Here is a 24,173-nt window from a genome sequence, read left to right as displayed (position 1 = left end):
ATAAAAAATTTAATTACAAAATTAATACTAGCATCCCGGCCGTCGCCTAAGCGTACGTAAAGTTAAAAAACATTCACAGACAATTTTAATAATTTATCCTTTTTTATCTGGGAAAATCGAAAAATAAAATAGAGTTAGTTACCTGAAAAATTTTGTATCAAAATACTTTTCAAATTAAAATCAAGTTATTCAATAATTTTCGAATATTTAAAAAATTGCTTAATAGTAATTATAATAAGTAACGCCGACTAATTAAAAATCGCGGGATATTATTTAAATGCAATTTTGAAAGAGACAATTAAAAAAATGTTATGTTAAAAAATTATGCTGTAGATGGCTTTTCCTTGTTTAAATACCTACCTAATACTTACCTTATCGCTTGCCTAAATTTGACTTCACACGAGCATTTTTTTAAATGACACTTAAACAAAAAGCAAATTTACATTTATTGAACCATATTTTACTTTTCACGCAAGGATATTTCACAGATAACATGTTTGATGATAATTTTGACCTAATGAACTACGTAATATTTTTAAAATTACTTATGTTTTCCACACTACAAAATTTTAATAATATTTAAATCCCCAGCTCGGGAGATCCTAGTGAGGATATTTTTTACAAATAACAAATCACTAGTTGATAAAATATATTATTTTACTCGAAGAGTAACGCTAATCGACAGTTTACCCAGAGGTGGTGAAATACTAAGTGTTTTAACCGTGATAGTTTTTATTTATTCTACCAGGAGAACAGAGAGCCATAGAGATGTTTTACGGGCAGACATAAAGTAGTTTTACTTAGTTCATAGCTCGCCTACTCCGGCACTTAAAATTATTATTAGGGAGTGTAGATTTTGATGCGAATTCGGGCGATAAATTTTAATTTAATTGTGATTTCTAGACTAAATTGGACATTTTATTACCGTGGGTTATCTGGGGTCATAAAAATAAATGCGTTCATGAATGTGATTGTAAACTTTATGATAATTTATAAGGACACTATTATAGTTTGCAGTAATTACACCTATCATGTTGTAAAAAGTTAAACTACCTTTTTTACGTGAATATACAAGAGTTCCAACTGCTCCCAGCGGAGCCATGGCATTTCTAATTGGGGTATGTTATGAGGCAGAAGGAAGTAGAGAGGGAAGTGAATGTGAAAGAGGAAGGTTTTGATTTACCAGACTATCCATACTACATTACAAAATATATTATTTTAATGAATTATCTATTTATTTCATAAATATCAGCCCAATTTTGTAATAATAGCGTTCATTCCTTTTCGTTCTGATTCATAAAACAGGTAAAAATGGTATTTTTTCACCTAAATGATTTGTATCAATCTCCGCTGAAATATTCCAGGAAACTTTTCACGTTTTCAGCACGAGACACTTTACGTGTCGTCTTAAGAGGCGCGTATTACGGATTTCATTTTCACATCACGTAACGCGCTCACAGTCCTACACAGCCTTATACAACCTTATACAACCTTCAAACACTTGCCACAAATACATATATGATTTAAAACTTGCGAAAACAGGCTACAAAACTTTACACGTGCGATATTTCAGAGACTAAAGGACCTTAAGAAACTCTTTTACGGATTATGTACGCCAAACTTATGTTAAACTTGTCTATTTAACATTATGGTGTATTTTGATTTATTTTCTACCTACGGTCTTACTAAAAAACGTGGTGAAAAATGTATTCATTTGATAAACGACCGTGTATGTGACAACCTTACTCATTGAAACGTAAAATAGTTCATGAAATGATACATAAGATATATACATTGCTTATCCAGTCAAAATTAAGACTGTAAAACTTTAACAGGAAACCTGTTAATTCATTCGTAACGCTTGCAATTCGGAATTACCAATAATTTGAAGAGATTCGTAATTAATTATCAATGGTCATTTTTCTCAGTGCAATCCAGCCATCTTGTTGTAATTTTTCTCAGTGCAATCCAGCTACTTGTTGTAATTTTTCTCAGTGCAATCTAGCTATCTTGTTGTAATTTTTCTCAGTGCAATCCAGCTATCTTGTTGTAATTTTTCTCAGTGCAATCCAGCTATCTTGTTGTAATTTTTCTCAGTGCAATCCAGCTATCTTGTTGTAATTTTTCTCAGTGCAATCCAGCCATCTTGTTGTAATTTTTCTCAGTGCAATCCAGCTACTTGTTGTAATTTTTCTCAGTGCAATCCAGCCATCTTGTTGTAATTTTTCTCAGTGCTCCAGCTTTGTTGTAATTTTAAAAATACATTTTCATTGTTGTGATGCATCCCTTTAAGATCTTACATATGATCATTTTAACGATAAATTAAAATACGTATCCACCTGCTACTAGGAGGTATAAGTGTAGTATTGTAGGTATCTACCTGCAACAATCAGGTGAGAGGCGTGTCTGGAATACATCTCGGTCGTGGAAACATTTTAGGGAAATTTGAAAATCCAAGGACGCTGATGACATAGAATATCGCGTCGTTTATTTTTATGTCACCGTTCAGGTTTTTTAGTTTACGAACTTGAGAAAAGGTTGAAATTGTCAAATATTCGATATTTTTAGCGTTTTTAGGTAAGGTAAGAAAAGGTTCGGTAATTCAACGGGTTAGACTGAGAAAATGGAAAACACTTTTCAAATACTTACTGTATACATGTTACACACGTGTGTTAATACCTACCTATAATATATTTTCGACACTACGTGATTTTTTAAGACCCTTATGACCGTCTTACACGATGCTTCTTTTTGTCAAGTTTTCACACGGGTCATATTTTCATATGGTTTCGGGATTGAAAAAAGGACGTGTTCTGTTTCGATACAAATTTTCGTACAGTTTAAGATGGCGGACATAATACGATGTCAGTCATTTGTCATTAGTTTATATTATGTGGAATTTTGCATGTTTATTTCGTTTTATATTTAAAACTTTGATAATTTTACACATAAATATGTGATCGGTATTGTGAATTTCTCCTGCAATTTTGATGATTCTTTGAGGGCAATGGCAAAGGAAAATGACTGGAAACTTTATGTAATCTATGGTTATATGAAACTTTATTTTCAAGGTATTGCCAGTTTTGATGATTTAGTACCGTCTTAAGTTGACTTAAGTTAAATAAATCAATTGAAAATTTCAATATATTTTTCTTTTTATGTGTAACAGATCCACTTGCTCCCTCCGAAGCCAGTGATGGTAGAAAATAATGAAGACGAAGGTGGGGAAATATCTGGCCATTTAGATCTGGTCACCGAACACGGCTTAAGCTATTTCAAACAACTTTCCGATTGTGATTATGGTCGTTTATAAGGGCGATACTGAAAGTATTTTACCCTCTGGAACGTGCCGCTAGTAATAATACTAATGAATATTTTACTTTTTTGTAACAAATAGAGATAATGATATACTCAAACTATAATATTTTTTTATTATCTTCCTTTTTTGTAACAAGTAGAGATTATGATATCCTCAATCTATAATAAATGTTTTATTATCTTCCTTTTTTTAACTAATACAGATAATGATATCCTCAATCTATAATAAATATTTTAATATCTTGCTTTTTTGTAACAAATAGAGATAATGATATCCTCAATCTTTAATAAATGTTTTATTATCTTCCTTTTTTTGTAAGAAATAGAGATAACGATATCCTCTCTGGGATCTCCTGTGCTGAGGATTTCATTGACATCTTGAAATCATAATTTAATGGTACGGATAGTAATGAAGTAATTATAAATACATTAAATGCTGTTTTAGTGCAGTTGAGTTTTCAGTCAGTATTTGGTTATCAGTATTTTTTCTATTTCTGTTCTCCCTACGTTATGTATCCAGCTTTTTATTTGAAATTTAAATTTTATAATATCATTGTGAGTTTTAAATGAGAGTGGGATTTTGTTATCCAGTATAGCACCCTAGTATAAAAAGATTTATTGCGCAAATATTTTATTTGAAGTTACTTGATGGATATCGTTAGTAAAATATGCAATTTATTATTTTCGATGATTTAATCAAATATAATTTACTTGCGCACACCGGGATTTGTAGTCGGAGGTCGGAAACTCTCAACCAATTTACATCTAAAGTTAACTAGAGATTTTATTATAATTACGTGCTTGTTATTAACAACAGTTTTCCAATTACTTCTACGTCCTATAGAATTACTTTTATAAGCTTTTACCAAGTGTAGTTTTCTTTACAAACAAATCAATTTGTCTATCAAATATCAATTGGCTAGTCAAATGGAACATTATTACTTTGTCTTAAAAAGTAGACATAGATTTTTTTTGAGTGATTTTTATTCATTTTGAGAATAATTTTATTTCGAAGAAAAAAGTTAATCAAAGGAAACTGTCACAGATAATCTTAGACATAATATTGTATTTTTTAAGTTGTTTCTTGTATTTGTCCATACATTTCAAAGTAAAAATACATTCTTTGTACTTTACAGTTAAATTTTTTATGAAGTCATTAATAATTTTATTTTAATTCTACTCAAGGAAAACGATAGAAAAAGCTTCAATTTATCTAAATCATATTTTTTGGTATTCGTAATGTAAACCAATTTGGAGTAAAGATAAGTCGATAATAGTGATTTAGCAATTGATTGGCAAAGGCTTAAGGCCACGTTGTGTAACTTTCGGAACCGGGCCGCCAACAATAACACTCCTTATGTATATGGCGCTAAGGTTTAAAATCCCGTTTAACACCAGCCGCTTGTTTTGATTAGAGCGTGTTTTATTTTATTTTGTGAAGTTCAGGCACAAATATTAAAAATATTAACTTTAATGCAGTTTTTATAAGCCTGATATTTTATTTTTTTAAGGCTTATAAAAAGACTTACCAGAAAAAAACCTCGATTATTGAAACGGCTAAAAGGTGTTCTACTCGCAGTATTTCATTAAAGATTATTCAATATTTATCTAAAAAAGCTGTAGGCGATCAAATTTTCTAACCAAAACACATGATTTTACATTACTACTCGGCTAATTCATCAATTCCTGTCGGCGGCATTTATTTTTTCCCAGAAGATTTTTTCAATTAATTATTTTGTTTAAGGCTAATAATTATTGCTTATAATAATTTGTTATCCTTTGTGCTTTGCATAAAACCTTGTCTTGTAAACATATGTTTACTTTTGATTAATATTAGACAAGTCAAAATAGTTCACCATTAAAAATGAAGATAAAAGATATCTCGATGCCACCTAGTGAGAAATTAAGTATTTAACAATACCTTTCCTACAAACTTTAAGTCGGTTGTTTTCAGGTGGAAAAAAACAATAATTGCTGTATGAAATACAGTTTCAAATATGTTTCGTGCCCATGACCGGCAATCAGAAGGTTCGGGTTCAATTCCCGTCAGCGGGATTTATTTTTTACTTTTTGATTTTTGATTTTTTCGATTTATATTTGTGTTTCACCCTAATAAGTATTGGTTATAATAATTTGTTACTACTAAGTGCTTTGCCTTAGTATAATAGTCGTTGTAAGTTGTAAGGCTCCATTTTCTGGCTCATCGGAAAAAAGATTTGTAAGAAAGCTAATAAGGATTTTTCCTTACTAAGAATTATTTTTAATCAGAGTTCTTTTACTTTAATTAAAACTTTCGCAGTCTTTGCTCGAAGGTGGGAGGAAATGTTCGAAGGACAATATTGCCTTGAAGAAATTTGCTGCGTCTTAATGGGACCTTTTTACATTTTTTTCTCTCCAAAGCTTTTACAAGTACCGAAAACTTTCTTTATGAATATAGATTTTTTGTGGAACATTTGTTTTGAATTTTAATTAAATAAACTTTAATAACGTAGGTATGAGACATGATTTAAAATGCGAAGGGCAACTGAAGCCCCCTCATACCCAATTTCTATTTAATAAGTTTCTCGTTAACTCTTTAAGTTTTTAAGTTCCAAAAAATAAACATGTTATTTTTGAAGATAATATCTATACATTTTTTTTACCGTAACGTCAATTATATGAAATTCCCTCGATAGAATAAATCGCAAAGTAAGCTCTTAAAATTGCTAAAAACATGTTTTTTCTGTTATTTAATATGTTATAGGCCTGACAAAGTTCACAGTCTACCTTTAAATTTGTCGATTTTTGCTCCATTTCAAACGAGTCATTTTTTGTTACATTTTTTCACCATTTTCGCTTAAGGCGATGCACTACGTCGTGTAATATTTTAAATCGAGCTGCTATCAATAACACCCCTTGATTGGGATTGCGATAAGGTTTAAATTCCCGCTTAACACCATCCGCCTGTTATGATTTATGCAAGAAAAAAACATGGCCAAAAAGTGCCTTTTATTTTATTTTGTGGATGTTCAGGCATAATTTTTTAATTTTTTTTTCGATCATTTTATAAATAACTTAATTTTCTACATTATACAATAAAATCATAACCGAAATGGATTCGTAAGTAGGAGATTTTGAACTTTAAAGCAGTTTTCATAGGCCTTATACATTATTTTTTTCTGAGCTTATAAAAAGACTTAAAAAGATCTAAATAATACTGGATTATTTCAAAAGCCAGGATGTGTTCTACTCGCAGTATTTAATTAAAGCATCTGAAACATTTCTAGGCGACCAAATTTTCAAACCAAAAACACATGATTTTGAATTACTACGTAGTGCATCGCCTTAATTATTATAGTTTTTTTTTATATTAGCACGCTCCCTCCAACATTCACACTTACATTTCTCCCTTTCAAACCATCTTTGACGCTAACTACGGGGCCTTAATATCACCCAATTTAAAAACTGAGCGGTTTAAAGAGTCGGGATCGTACTCAGATGTCGCGTGTTCAATTCCCCGCTAGCTAAGTCAGCTAACGATCCACTATAAACATTTTCTCAATATAAAAATTGGAGAGCGAAGAATTCACATGCTATCCATACACATTAGAAATGCCTTAAGAGTTGATTTGAATGTAAACCGATGTTACCGTTGACTTAGTAAGTTTTGGTTCTAGCACGTTTAGCACGAGCTCCGTCTCTCTTACACTGCCTGATATCGTATATCGTTATTGCATTAATCGAAATGAGAATTTCATAATGATGATGAAATTACTTTAATTGTACTGTAATAACTTTTTTTTCATAACTTTGAATGTTATTTTTTTTTATAGTGAATACCTCACAAGAGTCTCAACTGCTCCCGTCTGGAGCCAGTGAGACTATGGCATCCCCAATTGGGGGATGTTGTGAGGCTGAAGGTAAGTGGGGAAGGGAAAGAGGAAGGTGGGGAAGTACCTGGCTATTCAGATCTAGTCACTAAACACGGCTAAAGCCATTTGGAGCAACGTTTCAATTCTGAATGGTGGTCTTACACCAGGGCGATACTGGTAGTATCTTCCACTCTGGAACGTGCCGCAAATATACTATATATTATTTTAATTAATTAATTGTGAAATAACACAAATTAATCAAATAAAATTTATTTGCGCACGCCGGGTTCGAACCCGCGACCTTCGGAATGGCAGTCCAATGCGTTATCACTGGACTATGCCGGCCGCCTACCAGCAATGTAATATACCATTGAGGAAGAATATAATACTAATAAATCTAACTGGAAAACGAACCCAGGTTCTCTTTCTTACCAGCACAACGCCTCTAACCACTTGTCCATTGGGACCTTATTATTTAAAAGGCGAAAAATGAATATGGCTTTTTTAACAAGATACTGTTAAAATGTGACTGCATGACCATTTCCTAATAAAATATTACTCATTCACAATACATCTGTTCACGCAGGTGGCTTTGTCCGAATAAATATAATGGACGTGATGCGAAAATATTATTATTTTTAAGAACACTTGTTCCGACTTCCTCATAAAATATTCTTGCTTTACTAATATTTTGTTATAAAATTTGTCGAATTCTTTCGTTTAAGGCCTCCAGTCCCGTTTTTAACAGGAAAATGAATGATTTGGCCAAAATTTTAATAAAATAACAATATTTCATATCAGTAAGTTTTCTAATCTGTTTGAATGATTACAAAGTTCTAAAGAATGGAGATGAAGATTTCGAAGTACCTGGCGTTTCTGGTCTCCAAACATAGCTAAACTCATTTCACGAAACGTTTCAATTCTGAATGGTTTTGTTTCACCAGAACGTAATCTAATAAATCTCTTGAACTTGTAAATCAAAATAACTAGGTAATGAAAATGTCTCCATCTATTTGGTACCCCATAATTTCTAAGTACGAATATAATTATGCAATAACTTGAATATCAGCATTCATCGGAGCTTCCAAAGGTCTTGTTATTTTAGTTAAGTGAAACAGCTTACGGTATAACCGAGCCATACAAAAGCTAATATAGAGCCATACGATGTATGAATTTGACATTCTGAAAGCTTATTGCCATTTTAAGAGGCGTATATTTACCAAAATGGGTTTTACGCTGGCTTGTTTCTGGGAAAACGTGTTTATTAAACTATACAAGTATTGTTTTATCACAGGCATATATATTTATTTAGAATTTACGGCACAAGTTCCATTTACATACAAAATTTTTTATTTTATTTTTTTACATATACATAGTGCAGTATTAAATTTTGATGAGAAAAATTAAAGAATTAAATTTAGTTAAAACATAATAAATAAAATAACAGTAAAGAAAGACGCAATGACAATAGCCTATTATGTAGTGACCTCATTTAAATAAGTGGCGTTAAAATGTGTTATTAGTGCAGCTTTATATTTTACAAGGGGAATATTAAAAGTATCTATGATTTTGGCATAAAAGTTCCCAAGTGTGTGCAATCTATTTATAACTGAGTTATATCCTGAGACTGTGGTATAATTGTCACAATAATACATACTAGAGGACCTTGATCTAATGGTAGGTACATGAAATTGAATCAACGTTAATATGTCAGGGCTATCCAACTGATAATTTATAATTTTGTATAAAAATATCACTTAACATAAGCAATTTCAATGAATGTAATAAGAAATCATAATCTCTTGTTTCTAAAGGAATTCCAAGCCTAAAATTAAAACACCTCAAAAATTTGCGTTGGACTCTTTCAATGGTATTAATGTGATTATTAAAGACAGGTGATCAAAGTGTACAGTTGTATTCTAGAATACTTCTAACGAGAGATGTGAACAGAATTTTTAATGTGTTTAATGTTTGATATTGGGGAAGATAAAACTATTAACAACTCTCAATGCCAATATTAAAGAGAAATTCACAGAAAATATAAATGTTTGGGATGTTATATGAATGCAAGAGGTTGTGAGGTCACATCATTTATTGAGTCTGGGTAAGAGCGAGATGATGTAGTGATCTACGGTGAATTCCACGGGTCGAAGATCTACCAGATGTAAGCGAAGATGACGGTTTCTGGAGTGGTCAAGACAATGAAGTCGCAACTGGAACTCGAACCCAGGAAGTCTGAAGATCTGACGGTCATCAGTAATCAGTTAGCGATATTAGCGAGAACAGTCAGAATGTGATTCCAACTGTCGGTAGACAAAAGCTGCTGCTGTTAGGATATGCTGTCAATATGCTCACCCTTTTTGGATAATTTCGTTCATTTTGCAAAATTACTGGCTTATTAGTGAATGGAAGTGAACTAACTACGCTTTATGAATTGAAATAAATCGTTTACACGATCCATAGACTTAATTATTTCATCTAAGACGCGATCTTTTCATTTATTTCCCTTCGAGCCTAGAGAAACAAAAGTTTTGGTCATAACTAAAGACCTCACGAACTAATTAACTCCCTTTTAGTATATTTAACTTTTACGTAGACGTCTGACATTTTGAAATTTCAATTTATGGAATATACCTCCTATTGCATTATCAATAACGGTCTGGTTGTCAACAGCGTGACCATGCTCGGGAAATCGGTATAAAATCATCGGTAGTTACGCCTACAAAGTATCCTCTAGTCTTACCGCTACTGGCGCTCATACCAATTAAGCTATTCCCACCTAATTACTTTCCGTCATTTTTATCAATCTCATACTTCCATTTTACATCACTAACGATATCTTCAATTATTTTCCATATTTTTGGCTGCGTCTTCTTTAAAAATCTGGCAAATGGTATAAATGGGAATGAGATGGATTATGAAGTACCCGGCCATTCAAATCTAGTCACTAAACATGGAAATCATATTTTTTTACAATAGCTTTACATGTCATATTTGGGGATGCCGTATGGAGGGAATTTTATTGAGAAGAGAAGGTATGATTCATCCCTCCCACTGCGGTGCAAGGCAATAGATCGAGAGAGTCCTTCTGGAGAGGTCAAAGGGTCTTGAAGCACCCGCCATCAAGACTTGGACAAACCTCACCCCTCAAACCAGGGAACCCCTGCTAAGTCAACAAACATAGCGAACTACTAGGGGTGACCTATGACAGAGGTGTTAGTAATCCAATTAATGGCTCCCGGGGCGGCGGTGCCCAGATCCGAATCGCAAATTAAAAACAACGTTTCAATTTTGAACTGTGGTACATATTTCACTGGGACTATCTATCATAAAAAAATATTTATTTATTTTACGCCCAGTGGGCTTTTACATGTAGGTAGTACAACTTTAAAATGACAGATAATTTTGAAACATAAGAAAAAATAATAAAAATAAAATTTTCACTCTATACCTCTTGAAGTACCCAACTATTATATATACAAAATTATTATTATTGTATCATCCCCTAATGTCCGTCGCTAACCCCTGCAAGCTCTCCCTGTTTAACCTAACAGTCTCCACCATGACTTCCTGGGGGAGGCGAAGTAACAGAAGTTAAAGTCACCTCTGATGTGGGTCAAACCGAGGTGAGTCTGTGCCGTGTTGTGTCGAATATCAAATTACCCTTTCTTAATCCTAACTACAATAATAACTGTATGTTGCTAAAAAGCACAGACCCTTGAAAAATCACGAAATTCGACTTAACTTTTCAAGATTAAAATACATAAAACATAAAAATTCTCATTTTTTATTTAATTTAATCTTATGTTTACATGACAGGGTTTTTATGATTAATTAATAATTTAATTATCAAATGATTATAAGCAATAATTATTATTTATTCCTGTCGCCGGAAAAGAATTTTTCAATTTGTATTTGTGTTGCACGCTAATAATTATTGCTTATAAGCATTTCTTAAAAATACACATTTCAAATTCAATACTATTTTTTTTTTAATTCTATTATCTAGAATTTTATCGAAAACTTTATCGATTTATGGCTTTTTACAATCAGTTCCAATTTTCGATTTTTGTTTTCAAAGCAAATCCGAATTCTAGGGTTCATTGAGCCAGAGTTACAGACATAACCGAAATGAGTAATTCGTGATAAAACGGCATTTTGTAAATCGTCTGAATATTAATATACATTATTGTAAGTAAAATATAAATAAGTATTATATTATTATATATAAGTTGAATATTTTAACTTATTCAACTTACTTATTATAAATAAGTTGAATAAGTTAAAATATTCAACTTATTTATGATAAGTCTTACTCTCGTCTCTCCGGGCGGTTGGGAGCAGTAACAACACTTATGCGGTTTTCACATAAAGACCAAAGGTGGCTTGCAAAATCAACAGTGGGCACATTTATGCTATTTATATACAAGTAAAATAAAACATTGATTCACAATAACAATAGCAGGTATTTAGTTTGTGTTAATTTACTGCTATTGTGTGTGTGGAAACTGTTAAACTTCTTAACAAATTAAACAAAGCTATTTATTATGTTCTTATCTGTAAACAATTAGATGCTTAATCATGGGCAAGTAAAAAACAATGCCTCATAGTTGTTAGAAAAATGTCTGCAATCGTTATATTCAACATTTTTTTATGTTTCCAACATAAAACTTTAGTAGACAAAACTGTATAATATATTTTACGATCAACATTTTAACGCTGTTAACATCTTTTGATTCGGATAATAAATTTTAAAAGTATAAACTGCTTTCTGAAAAAACATCAACACTTACTTCATTCGTTAGCATATAAAACTGTGTTCATTTGAAGTAGGTATTTCTTAGTAAAATATTAGTTTTGGCCTCTTGGAGGAATGCTAATCTATCTTCGGTTATTGTTCGATTTTTTTCATTCTAAACATTTCGCCTACGTACATCTGGACCAATATAAAATAGTCAGTAAGTAAGATACTTAGCTATAGATGAATGCATAGTGTATTTTCAGGTTTTAGAATCGAATGGACTAGTATAATTCCTTTAAATAGATCATAATGAACAAGCTGTTGAAAGAATACAAAACAAATTCTTACGTTTTATACATTTTAAAATGGGTATTCCAGCAATTATGTTGAACTACAACACTTTGTTAAATTATATGAATATGCTCAAATTGTCAGACAGAAGAATTTTCACTTTCTTTTTTTATATTAACTCCACACAGGAGGCCCTGAAGAAAATAATTTCCCTCAGGGCCTATGTCACCTTTGGGGATGCTGTGTTTAGGGTCTTTTTGTGGAGAGGAAGGAGTGAACATGGGTCTTGAAGAGTCCCATGTTGTAGGAGGGAGGAAACACAGAGGCCGGCAGTTCGTTCTACAGCCGAGATGTTAAACTTAAGAACGAATCGTAGAAGCGACCCGTTCTCATGTGACAAATGTCAACCGTGTACAAATGTTGGGCGCGCGTTTGGCGTGTATCCCGACTACGCACCGGTGCCGAAGGGATCAATGACGCTAGTTCCTCAGAGCATCTTCCATTGTAATACCGATAGAACAAGGACAGCATACCTACCTGACGCCTGTGCTCTAAAGATTGCAGTCCGTTTGTTAAGATTGGGGAATCTATCAAACGGACCGCCCGTTTTTGCACAGAGTCGAGGGTTTTTTTCAGGTATTGAGTGAGCGCTAGGCCCAAGCTCACTCAAGACCACGCCCATCATAGTTGTTAATTACTTTGTTGTTAATTTATTCTTCGTCATATATTTTTTCATTTTTCACATACCTTATTATTATTATAACTCGAATGTGAATAATAGAAGACGTCGGGGACTCCCGAGAAAGATATTGTACGATCGTGTGAACCAAATACTTGAGTCTAGCCATGTCAATGTCAGAATAACAGAAACAAGGAGGAAGTGACAACACATATTTGTTTGGCAGTCCATACTCTCTGCCTACCCCAAACGGGGGGAACGGCACGATGGTAATTAGTTAGTTATTCGTGACCAGGGACGTTTGTATGTTTTTTAATCGTATCTACCTACGAGTTATTCAAAGCTACAGATTGCCCTTATAAAAGCCAACCTCTAAAACAGTATCTACCTACGAGTTATTCCGAACTGCAGATTACCCTTATAAAAGCCAACCTCTAAAACAGTATCTAACTACAATTTATTCCAAGGTACAGATTGCCCTTATAAAAGCCAACCTCTAAAACAGTATCTACCTACGAGTTATTCCGAACTGCAGATTACCCTTATAAAAGCCAACCTCTAAAACAGTATCTACCTACGAGTTATTCCAAGCTACAGATTGCCCTTATAAAAGCCAACCTCTAAAACAGTATCTAACTACAAGTTATTCCAAGGTACAGATTGCCCTTATAAAAGCCAACCTCTAAAACAGTATCTACCTACGAGTTATTCCGAACTGCATATTACCTTTATAAAAGCCAACCTCTAAAACAGTATCTACCTACGAATTATTCCAAGCTGTAGTTTATAAGCCAACCTCTAAAACAGTATCTACCTACGAGTTATTCCAAGCTACAGATTTCCCTTATAAAAGACAACCTGTAAAACAGTATCTACCTACGAATTATTCCAAGCTGCAGTATAAAAGCCAACCTCTAAAACAGTATCTACCTACTAATTATTCCAAGCTGCAGTATAAAAGCCAAACTCTAAAACAGTATCTACCTACGAGTTATTCCAAGCTACAGATTGCCCTTATAAAAGCCAACCTCTAAAACGTTTCAAAATAAAGAGTCAGATAATATAATTTTATCTTGTTCTTTCTGCTATTGCAGTGTTTTAATAAAATTAATGTATACTTAAATCACTACTCTCCATTGCTTAAAAACCTTTTGGAAGAGTTCGTTCAAACCAAAACCTTTTATCAAAAGCAATCAGAATGAATTCACTGTCTAAAAACGACTACACACATATTTACGTAATACATGAAAGAAGTTGGAATCCGAAGAACTCGGATGTTGTAAATTCGTAGATATATTGATCGAATTCGGAGGGACAGGTGAACTGATGAACGAGGTCAACGCGCAATGTGAAAAATTCAATATAGGACAACTTAGAACAGGTCACCTTTGATGGGAAACTTCTTATGAGAAAACTCCCTACTTTTCTAACGTAATTAATATACTTTTATATTCGTTATCCTTCATCTAACGGATTTTTACGGTGAATTTTGAGTTGGATACGAATTTGACAAAAACACAGAGATGATTGCAGTTTGACAATTAATACTTTGCAGTCATTATTGCCAGCATAAATATTCATGTTATATATTTATATGTTAAACTCAAAATATATGCACTTCATGTGGTCTTATATAAACGTAGTAAAATAGGTACACTTTTCTCTACACCTTGCTTATTTCTAATACTTATTACTTACATATTTTTATTCAAATATGAATAATCTTAATCTATGTCCGTTTTCAATTTCAGTTGGATTTAAGCTATACATTTGGAAATTCTTAAAATTATTTGTTTTCGATTTCTTCAACAATTTCAGTCTATTGTTTTCTTTCTGTCTTGTATGGTTTTCTGTAATTTAGTTTGTCTCTGAACTAAGTTGAAAGTAAATTGTTAAGAACTTCTTAGATAAAAATTAAAACTTTATGGAAAATTCTTTGTTTAATACTCGTATATCTTTGTAGAAGAAGATACTACTGACGAAACATGAAACAGACAAGACACAGAAAATAAAAAGAAAGTGGTCTCAACTGGGAATTGAACCCAGGATCTCTGTCTTACCGAAAATCTTCTTTTTGATCTTGTTTTTCAATTTCAGAATTAACAATATTATCTGGCTTCTGATTTTTCCGAAATGTTATCATTTTATTCTTGTTCTGTTTCATGTTTCATTTAGAATTGTTAATATTATCTTCTTCTACAGTGATATATTACATTTATGGGTTAAAATTTAAAAAAAGTTTTTCCAATAAAAATGTAATAATCATTATATCTAATTCCTTATACTTTTTCACTGCTATTCTGGATTATGTAAGTTTTCTTAAGCTACCTACATTACTAAGATAGAGAATACTGGATAGTCTATGACGGCCGGCATAGTCCAGTGGTAACGCATTGGACTGCCATTCCAAAGGTCGCGGGTTCGAACCCGGCGTGCGCAAATAAATTTTATTTGATTAACTTGTGTTATTTCACAATTAATTAATTAAAATAATTTATAGTATATTTGCGGCACGTTCCAGAGTGGAAGATACTACCAGTATCGCCCTGGTGTAAGACCACCATTCAGAATTGAAACGTTGCTCCAAATGGCTTTAGCCGTGTTTAGTGACTAGATCTGAATAGCCAGGTACTTCCCCACCTTCCTCTTTCCCTTCCCCACTTACCTTCAGCCTCACAACATCCCCTAATTGGGGATGCCATAGTCTCACTGGCTCCAGACGGGAGCAGTTGGGACTCTTGTGAGGTATTCACTATAAAAAATAAAAAAAAAGTGCAAAATTGTTTTATAAATTAGTAAACTTGTTTAATTCTTGCAAGGAAAGACTTTTCTTAGACATTTTCTTCAATTCATCTTTGAGACCAGAATTATTTCCAAGTTTATTTGGATATGCCTAACTACGGCAGGATAACGGGCCGCCGTAATTACGCGGCTGTCATCTGTCAAGTTGAGAGATCCCATACAAAGAAATGATATTCCGCGGCAGTCCCCCAATTGATCTGACCCCCTCTCCTGAGAAAGATTATAGCGTAGTGTGTCAGCTCAACATATAATACGTACCTGCCACGCCCAATTGATGCATGCATAATATAGCTTAATGTGTCTAAGGCTTTATCCATTCAGAATATATCGGAATACCTGTTCATGCAGCTTTGCTTTTCCTGATAAATATATTGACGAAATTATTTTATGATTGAGATTTTTATGAACACGTGTTCCGACATCCTTATAACAAATTCGTGTTTTACCGAAAGTTTGTTAGGAAACCTGTCAATCTATTTGGTAAAAGCCTGCAGTCTCGTTTTTAACAGGAATACGAATAATTTTACTAGAATTTTAATAAATTAGCTAGATTTTATCTCAGTATGTTTTATAATTTTGAACAGCGATAGTAAACCGAACAATATGGAGTTAAATAGAACGCTTTGAATTCATAGCGTAATTGATATGCAGACCTTGGCAACGTTAACTTTTTGGCGGTTTTCTGTTTGATAGCGTTAATTATATTTAAAATTACACGGAAGCGTCTGTGTTAATTTTTTAAAATCAAAGAGAAAGCTTCCTGTTCTCTCTCATTAAATCTGTTTACATTATATGTCTGACCATAATATAACAGGAGATATAACTAGTTTTATGAGAGCCTTTTTATTTAGGGACTTGGCCCTGCATCTCTTTACGATAATACTTATCGCTAACTGTTTTGCCTACCGAGATACTGCAGCACTACGGAAATGTTCCTGGAGGGACGAGTGCACTCTTTTACAGCGCTTCTTCGCCACCACATGGGAAGCTTATAGCGCTACGCCAATCAAACACACACATTTTTCAGTTTTATTCCGCATTGCCTATCTGTGTATTCTTATTACAATTATTTGTCTGTTATTTTAAAATATTGAATGTATTGCATTGCACCACCCCTGCATACATATTGGAATAAACTATTATTATTTATATTATTTAGTGATAGATATTGCATTACGTGGCCCAAGTGGTAACAGTATCATGAAAACTCACTACGCAATTACCGAACCTTGTAATAATTATAATATGAAATATTTCGCAGTTAGAACATTAATTCGTTTATGGTCCGGAGGGTAAAGTTATACAGGAATGTAACCGAAATTCTAATTCCGCGAGGGATTTGATTCCCAAAAACCTTCCTTTGCGAAATCCAGGGATTGTGATGAAATAATTACATTACCACCGCGGGAGCTTTCGATTATGATTTACTCATCCTTGTTAACGGCCCTCTATACTAATGACCAATTTCTTGCAAAAAAAAAAACAAAAAAAAAATTTGATGAAAAACTAATGTTTATAAGACAAGGATCAAAAACCTTGGCATTAAAAAATTATTATAATATTTGACAAGTCAAAATATTTCACCAAAAAATGTAGATATAATATGTCTCAACGGCCTTCTAGTGGGAATTTTAGCGCTAACAAAGCCTTTCCTACAAAAATAAAGGTGGTTGTTTACAGTTGGAAAAAATATAATAAGCAGTAATTGTTGATTGAAGTACCATTACAATTTGAATTATTCGGCGGGTTGGAAATAAGCCGACGTAGCTCAGTGGTCCAGAGCATCTGACCGGACATCAGAAGGTGCGGGTTCAATTCCCGTCGGCGGCATTTATTTTTATTCGCGAGATATTTTCAATTTGTATTGATATTACAGGAGAAAAATATCGTTTGGAACCGGTTCTTTGGCAATTTTTTGATATTAGGAATGGTGGAAAAGATCGAGTTTCTCAAAAACACAAGATATCCCTATTTTTAATAAAAAATTTCGAAAGAATATCGACAACTCATATGTTAAAGAATTTAATTGCTAAAGTAGGCATTAATGAATGTCGTAAGAATGTGCAAGATACAAGGAGTTTGTGTTGTTTGTCGGTACGTCCTCTTTGCCTACCCTTTCGGAGAAACGGCGAGATGGTTAGTTAGTTAGACATCATCACATTCATTTTTGACGAATCACATTTAAACACGAATAAAACGGTGCGGGAGTGTGAACATCGCATTATTCGTTTTCGACGAATCGTGATTAATTACGATGCGTCAAAGACGGAGCGCGTCGTGTGAACATAGCGATAGATGCCCATTATAAGGTATTTAGCACATATATATTATGTAGAATTAAGGAGAGTATGAAATAGTATAAGAAATATTAACGTTTAGCCGAAGCTTAATGCCAAATCACTATTTTGATTGATCTTTATAACGTGTACATTATGAATACCAAAAAATATGCCTTAGATAAATTGAAGGTTTTCCTATCACTTCGCTTGATTAGAATACAAATAAAAAAATAAATTACTCAATAAAAAATATAAATGCAAACTGCTAAAAAAAACATTTTTTCAATAGAAATGTATGAACGCGTAAAGGAAACAACTTTAAAAAATATAGTATTATAGCTAAGATTATCTGTGACAGTTTCATTTGATTAACTTTTTTGCTTTCTTATAAAATTATTTACAAAATAAATAAAAAAACAGTTTTTTGCTTGAAATCGATTCAAGCGATTTTAATGCCTATTACCTAAGATATAAGATATACCAAGAATTTACACATTTTTGGCTTGTAGCTTCTTCTTAAGTTGGTCGAACAGTTTTTTCTTTGCCATTTACAACTTCGATCTTCGATAGAATCTAAGATTTCGCAAAACGTTTGAATAAATTTAGTCAATAGTGTGAAGGTTGTAAAAAGGCTCCGTACAAAAAGAAAAAGAAGATGGTGTGAAAGGGAGGTATGTAAATACTAATATTAAAGGGAGCCTGCTAATATTTAAAAAAAAAACGACAATAATTAAAAAAAACTGTGAAAATGTTTAATAAAACTCATTACATATTAAATAACAGAACAAAGTGTGTTTTTAATAATTTTCGGAACATACTTTTGCTATTTTTTTCTATCGAGATAATTTCATATAATTACCGTTTCGGCTCAAAAAATGTACAGATATTATCTTCATAAACATCATACATTTGGAATTTAAAAACTTAAAGTTAAATCGGCAGGAATTCGGAATGCGGGGTTTAAGTTGGCCGAAAACTATTTTAGATTTGTTGGCAATTTACACTTTCGATCTTCAATAAAATCTCAGATTTCGCCAAACATTTAAATAAATTTGACCGTTTTGTGAAGGGTTGTTAAGTACAGCCTTCTATAAATGGTATTATGTAATCAATTTAATTGCTATTTGACCGTTTTCCGATTTAATTGATGTGTTGTAATTATAATAAATTATCGGTGTCATTCCAATTTCCGTAACAACAAAAATTGCCGTACAATCAAAAACATTTCCAATTATTCCAATGGTTCGTGTAATTTGTTACAATCTGACTCAATCTGATAAGAATATATGACGTTTTGGTGAAAATTTTCCGGAAATAGAAAATTTTGAACAAAGGGTTTCCGGAAATATTTGGAAGCCCGCACCACTGGGCGTAACCGGATATCGATCTAATAACAATTTCTAAGTTTGACATCTTTGAAGAATGGGTGTGTATTGGTATTGAATTTTTTTCTCTTTTTCAATGCTGATTGTATAATTTGTAATAATATAAGTAAATGATTTTCGTTACATACTTTCTTTTCATTCATAATAGAAGTATCTTTTTTTTGCGTCAAAAATAATTGCATTTAAACATGTGTCATTATTTTTCCGTGTTATTTATACATGTTATAAAAAAACTTCAAAAACCACCAAAATTAATTAAAACCACACCTTGGTAAAGATATTGTATTTTTTCATTTTTTTTTACTGATTTATTTAAATCTGTCAAAGAATTACCATTCTCGTCGAAAATCTTATTTTCGTCTGAGTCCATCTAAAATAGCAAGAAAAACTTGAAAACTTATCTCAAACCAAAACTTGCAAAGGATTTTTACTTAAATCTCACCAGTTTTCAGAACTCATCAAAAATCGTGATAATGCTGCACAAATCAAAATAAAGCTAATCTAAAATTCAAACTTGCGAAAGTTTTATTAAAGTGTTTAGAATTACAATGTTTGTCTAAATCGGCTGCGTAATGCAAAAAACTAACCATCCCGGAGGAGTAAGTACTGTCTTTGAGTACACTGCTTGCTTCAATCACATGAATGCATATATTATCTGTTATTCTGATTCTTGACATGATCCGACTCAAAAATCTATATCGACCTAATTTAAAATTTAGTGACCTACCTTTTTAGGAAGAAAATCTGCGATCTCTTTGTTCGACGCACTTTTATTTAATTCGATCAAAGATCTATTATTTTTAACTGAAACAACCAAAACTTTACAATAAAACTACCACATTTTTCAAAAAAACAATTCAACATACAAAAATACCACGAAAAAAAATTATATCAAACAAAAAATGCATGAAAAAAATATAAGAGAATTCCAGCACAACTGAAATAATAACGCAACAAGCTGATAACAGACAAACAAAGAAATTATTCCTTATTAATACTTTAATGATAATTTACAAATATCTGTTGCGTTTTTCAACTGAAAAATATATTAAAAAAAAAAAAAAATTACGATTTTTTTGTGAATTTTTTTTTGGTGTTTTTTTGTATGGTGTATTATTTCGCGATGTATTTTCCCAACCTGTAAGGCTTGATGGTAGGGAGTTTATTGGGTTAGAGACGCGACCGCTCGCTGCGAAGTCAGACCCTCGAATGAATGGAGCAGAGTTCCCTAGGACAAGCAGGCCGCCCCCCCCTACCGGCTGCCGGCTGCCTGATACGGTGATAGGGTTGTCACAAAGATACATTTACGCAATGCTTTTTAATACATTCTCTTATATTGTGCTCAGAATTCATTTTTAGTTCTAATTGATTTTAGATGATATAATCTTGAACCCGTGATTTTGAAGCGTCAACAGATAGCGGTATTTTTTGCAATTAGGAACAAGAATCATTTTATTTACTTGTCTGAGCCTAGGAGTCGAAGAGTCTTTATTAAATTGTGACATAGGTTTTCTTTAAAATTTGTATATATTTCTCATTTCTTTCCAGAGTTTTCATCCAAATCGGTACAGATTTCCCACATCTTCCAAAAATTTTCTTCCAAATCGGTATAGATGTCCAGCATCTTTCAACAGTTTCTTCCAGATGCATATAGATTTCCCGCATCTTTCAACAGTTTTCTTCCGAATCGATACAGATTTTCCGCATCCTGAAACAGTTTTCTTCGAAATGCAAATAGATTTCCCGCATCTTTTAACGATTTTTATCCAAAACGATACAGATTTCCGGCATCTCTTAACAGATTTCTTCCAAATGCGTATAGATTTCCCGCATCTTTCAACGGTTTTCTTCCGCATCGATACAGATTTCTTGCATTTTTCAACAGTTTTCTTTGAAATGCGTATTGATTTCCAGCATATCTTCCATGATTTTTTTCGGAATCGGTACAGTTTTTGCGCATGTTTCAACATTTTTCTTCGAAATGCGTATGGATTTCCAGCATATTTTCCACGATTTTCTTCCGAATCGGTACAGACTTTTCGCATATTTTAACAGTTTTCTTCCAAATCAATGTTAGATGTGCAATACGTTAACTAGATTTTAGTCCAAGTATTGTCAACACCTTCATTCATCAATAGAAACTATTTCATCACCCCTCGAGCAGCATCCCCAGAACTGACAAATACCCTGAGGAAAACGGTTTATCCTGTGTCTAGTTAATATTTAAAATACATAAAAAAAGTTTCCCGGAATCGGGGGCTTTGTTTTTTGCCAAATCTAAATTAATCAGTTTCATTCCGAGATCGGTGAAATTTAGGCCTTCAAAAAAATATGATGGTCACAAGAGGTCTACACAAGATTTCGAAAAACGTCTCACCTTTTTCCACCATTGCAGAATTTTGATGCCTTTTCATGAAATTTTGTACCTGACGTTCAAAATAAGAGGAAAATAACTGTCTACATCTGATTTTGAAAAGCTCTACGTAAAGCTCGTGCAACGCCGAAGACTTCAGTTATGAAAACAAAGTGAAGAATAATTGCGACCGATCTGCAGAACCTGTCTGTGAGTTTCTTTGTTCAGTAGAGGTTTGTGCAACCCTGATCCGCGTCGGCGTGGTCTGATACCACCCATAGGGTGTGGTCTGATATAATACGTTCTCGCTCTCAGGCTGGAATATTATTATTAATATAATTGTAATCGTGGCTTCTACGCTGCTACGCCTCTGACGCCCTAAACCCTAGGCCCTAAGATTTAGGTTCTAGGTTCTACGCTAGGCCCTGACAGTAACTCTACAAAACCTTAAACCTAACTTAATCTCTCACGTAGTCGACAAAAAAAAACAGTTATGTGACATATATGCCCTGAGAAGGGGTTTTATCATCTTTGGGGATCAGAGTAACTCTTCGCCACCAGAGACGTTCATACCACATAAACACTGCCAACCCTACTTGACTCAAATTTAAATATTTAAAAAATTATATTTATTATTGGATGAAATCAATCACTTTCAAAATACGCGCAAAGTTCTAGCTACAAATCGTGGCACCAATCGCCCTACTACATGTCCAAAATTAGAAACTAAGTATGCAAAATGATGCACATTCCACACGAAAATTGACATGTGTGTGCAATGCGCATTCAAATTAAAACTCGTTTGTATTAGTGTCGAAAAAGGTCGTGCCTTTCAGTACAAATCACAAACGAAGCAATTAGTGCCATCTGTTGGTAGCTTTATCAAATATAGGGTTTTCCAATAAGATGTGTTATTTTGAATAGCCCACTATTTCGGTAGATGTTACTTTTGAAGCTGTCATTTTTTGACATTTGACAAGTAGAAACTATGCCATTAATAAAAATGGAACGATACACGCTTCAACAACGCATTTAAATTATTAAAATTCACTTGAGTGAATCAAATGCAAATCATCTTGAGTGATGAGGCCCATTTCCACCTCGGTGGCTTCGTCAACAAGCAAAATTGTCGCATCTGAGGCTCGGAAAACCCAAGAGTTATTGTTGAAAAGCCTCTCTATCTTCAACGTGTGGCTGTTTGTTGCGGTTTATGGTCCGGAGGACTCATTGGACCTTACTTTTTTGAAAATGAGGCTGGAGCAACAGTTACGGTGAATGGATCGCTATCGAAAGATGATTAATGTTTTTTTATGGCTGGAATTGGATAGTATTGATCTGGATAACGTTTAATTTCAACAAAACGGCGCTACGTACCACACAAGCAACAAAACCATTGATCTTTTACGATTGAATATCAAAATAACACCTCTTATTGGAAAACCCTATAGTACAATTTACTAATCACATTGAGTTAGCTTCCATAGATTTTTTTATCCAGTAATTTGCTTTTAATATGCATAAATAAAGCGGTTATTCAGTTATTCAAACATCGGCTAAGGAAAGCAGCTTATCCATTCTTCGCGAAAACTTATTAAGTCAGTTTTTTAATTTCAATTAATTTGTTCTTTTTCTGACTGCCTACCCTAATTAAAAATTCTGTGCACGCCACTGTGTGCTACAGTACCTACCAGGAACCTGGTAACCGCTAACAAAAAACCGCTGACGTCCTCCGTGGTCGAGGGGTGAAGCTCTTGATTAGTAAGTAAATTATCTTTGATTAATTTGTGTAATATCAAAATTTGATCTAATAATAATAATAATAATAATCTAATAGATCTCCACCCTCCTCTATCTTCTTCCTCTCTCCGCTACCTTCAGCTTCACAACATACCCCGATTGGAGATGCCATAGTCTCATTAGCTCCAGATGGTTGGGAGCAGTTTTACACTTTTGTCGGTCTCACATTTAAAAAAATAATAATTCAAAATATCCTAAACACCTCAGCAAACACAATAAAATCTGGAAAAACAACATCTCTTTTTATAGGCCGATTGCCCCGACAAGATTCATTAATTTTCTGTGTCCGATGTCAGTACACCTAAACATATTTCTCCTCGCGTTCAACTATTACATTTACTCTATAGGTTAAACGCGACGCTCGTTATATTCTACGTGTTCACAGATGGCGTTATTTTATTAAAATACGCTTTTTGCAAGCTATTGCTTTACAATATTAAGACAAATTATTTGTTTGCGCCCGTACATACATAAATAAATACTTTTTTTCGTTTAAAAACTCAATTCTTTGTCACAAATTACAGTTAGTCCGTGAAAAACAACCATTTGTCTTGCTTACGCCTACTTAGAATTATTGGCAATAAAAAGACAACAAGTCTATGCAATCATCGAATTTGAATATTCAACAAGCTATACAATTCTTTTTGAATACGCCTTTTTGAATTTCATTTTTGTTT

The 24,173-nt window shown here is 33.1% G+C and overlaps 1 protein-coding gene across 1 annotated transcript in view; it reads right to left on the bottom strand.

The window, feature by feature from the left end:
- Window positions 1-20,549, bottom strand: part of Cbp53E (Calbindin 53E) — a 354,004-nt gene extending 333,455 nt beyond the window's left edge. The window contains exons 1-2 of the mRNA XM_089649021.1: window positions 20,485-20,549; window positions 20,074-20,150 (exon numbers count right to left, since the gene is read on the bottom strand). The gene's annotated coding sequence lies outside the window, so the exon portion shown is untranslated. The remainder of the gene's footprint in view (window positions 1-20,073; window positions 20,151-20,484) is intronic.
- Window positions 20,550-24,173: the final 3,624 nt, after the last annotated feature.

The sequence above is a fragment of the Hesperophylax consimilis genome, chromosome 28 (assembly GCF_061612785.1).
Source record: "Hesperophylax consimilis isolate HC1 chromosome 28, BYU_Hcon_1.0, whole genome shotgun sequence".
NCBI lineage: Eukaryota > Metazoa > Arthropoda > Insecta > Trichoptera > Limnephilidae > Hesperophylax > Hesperophylax consimilis.
This window is presented reverse-complemented; position numbering and strand designations above follow the sequence as displayed.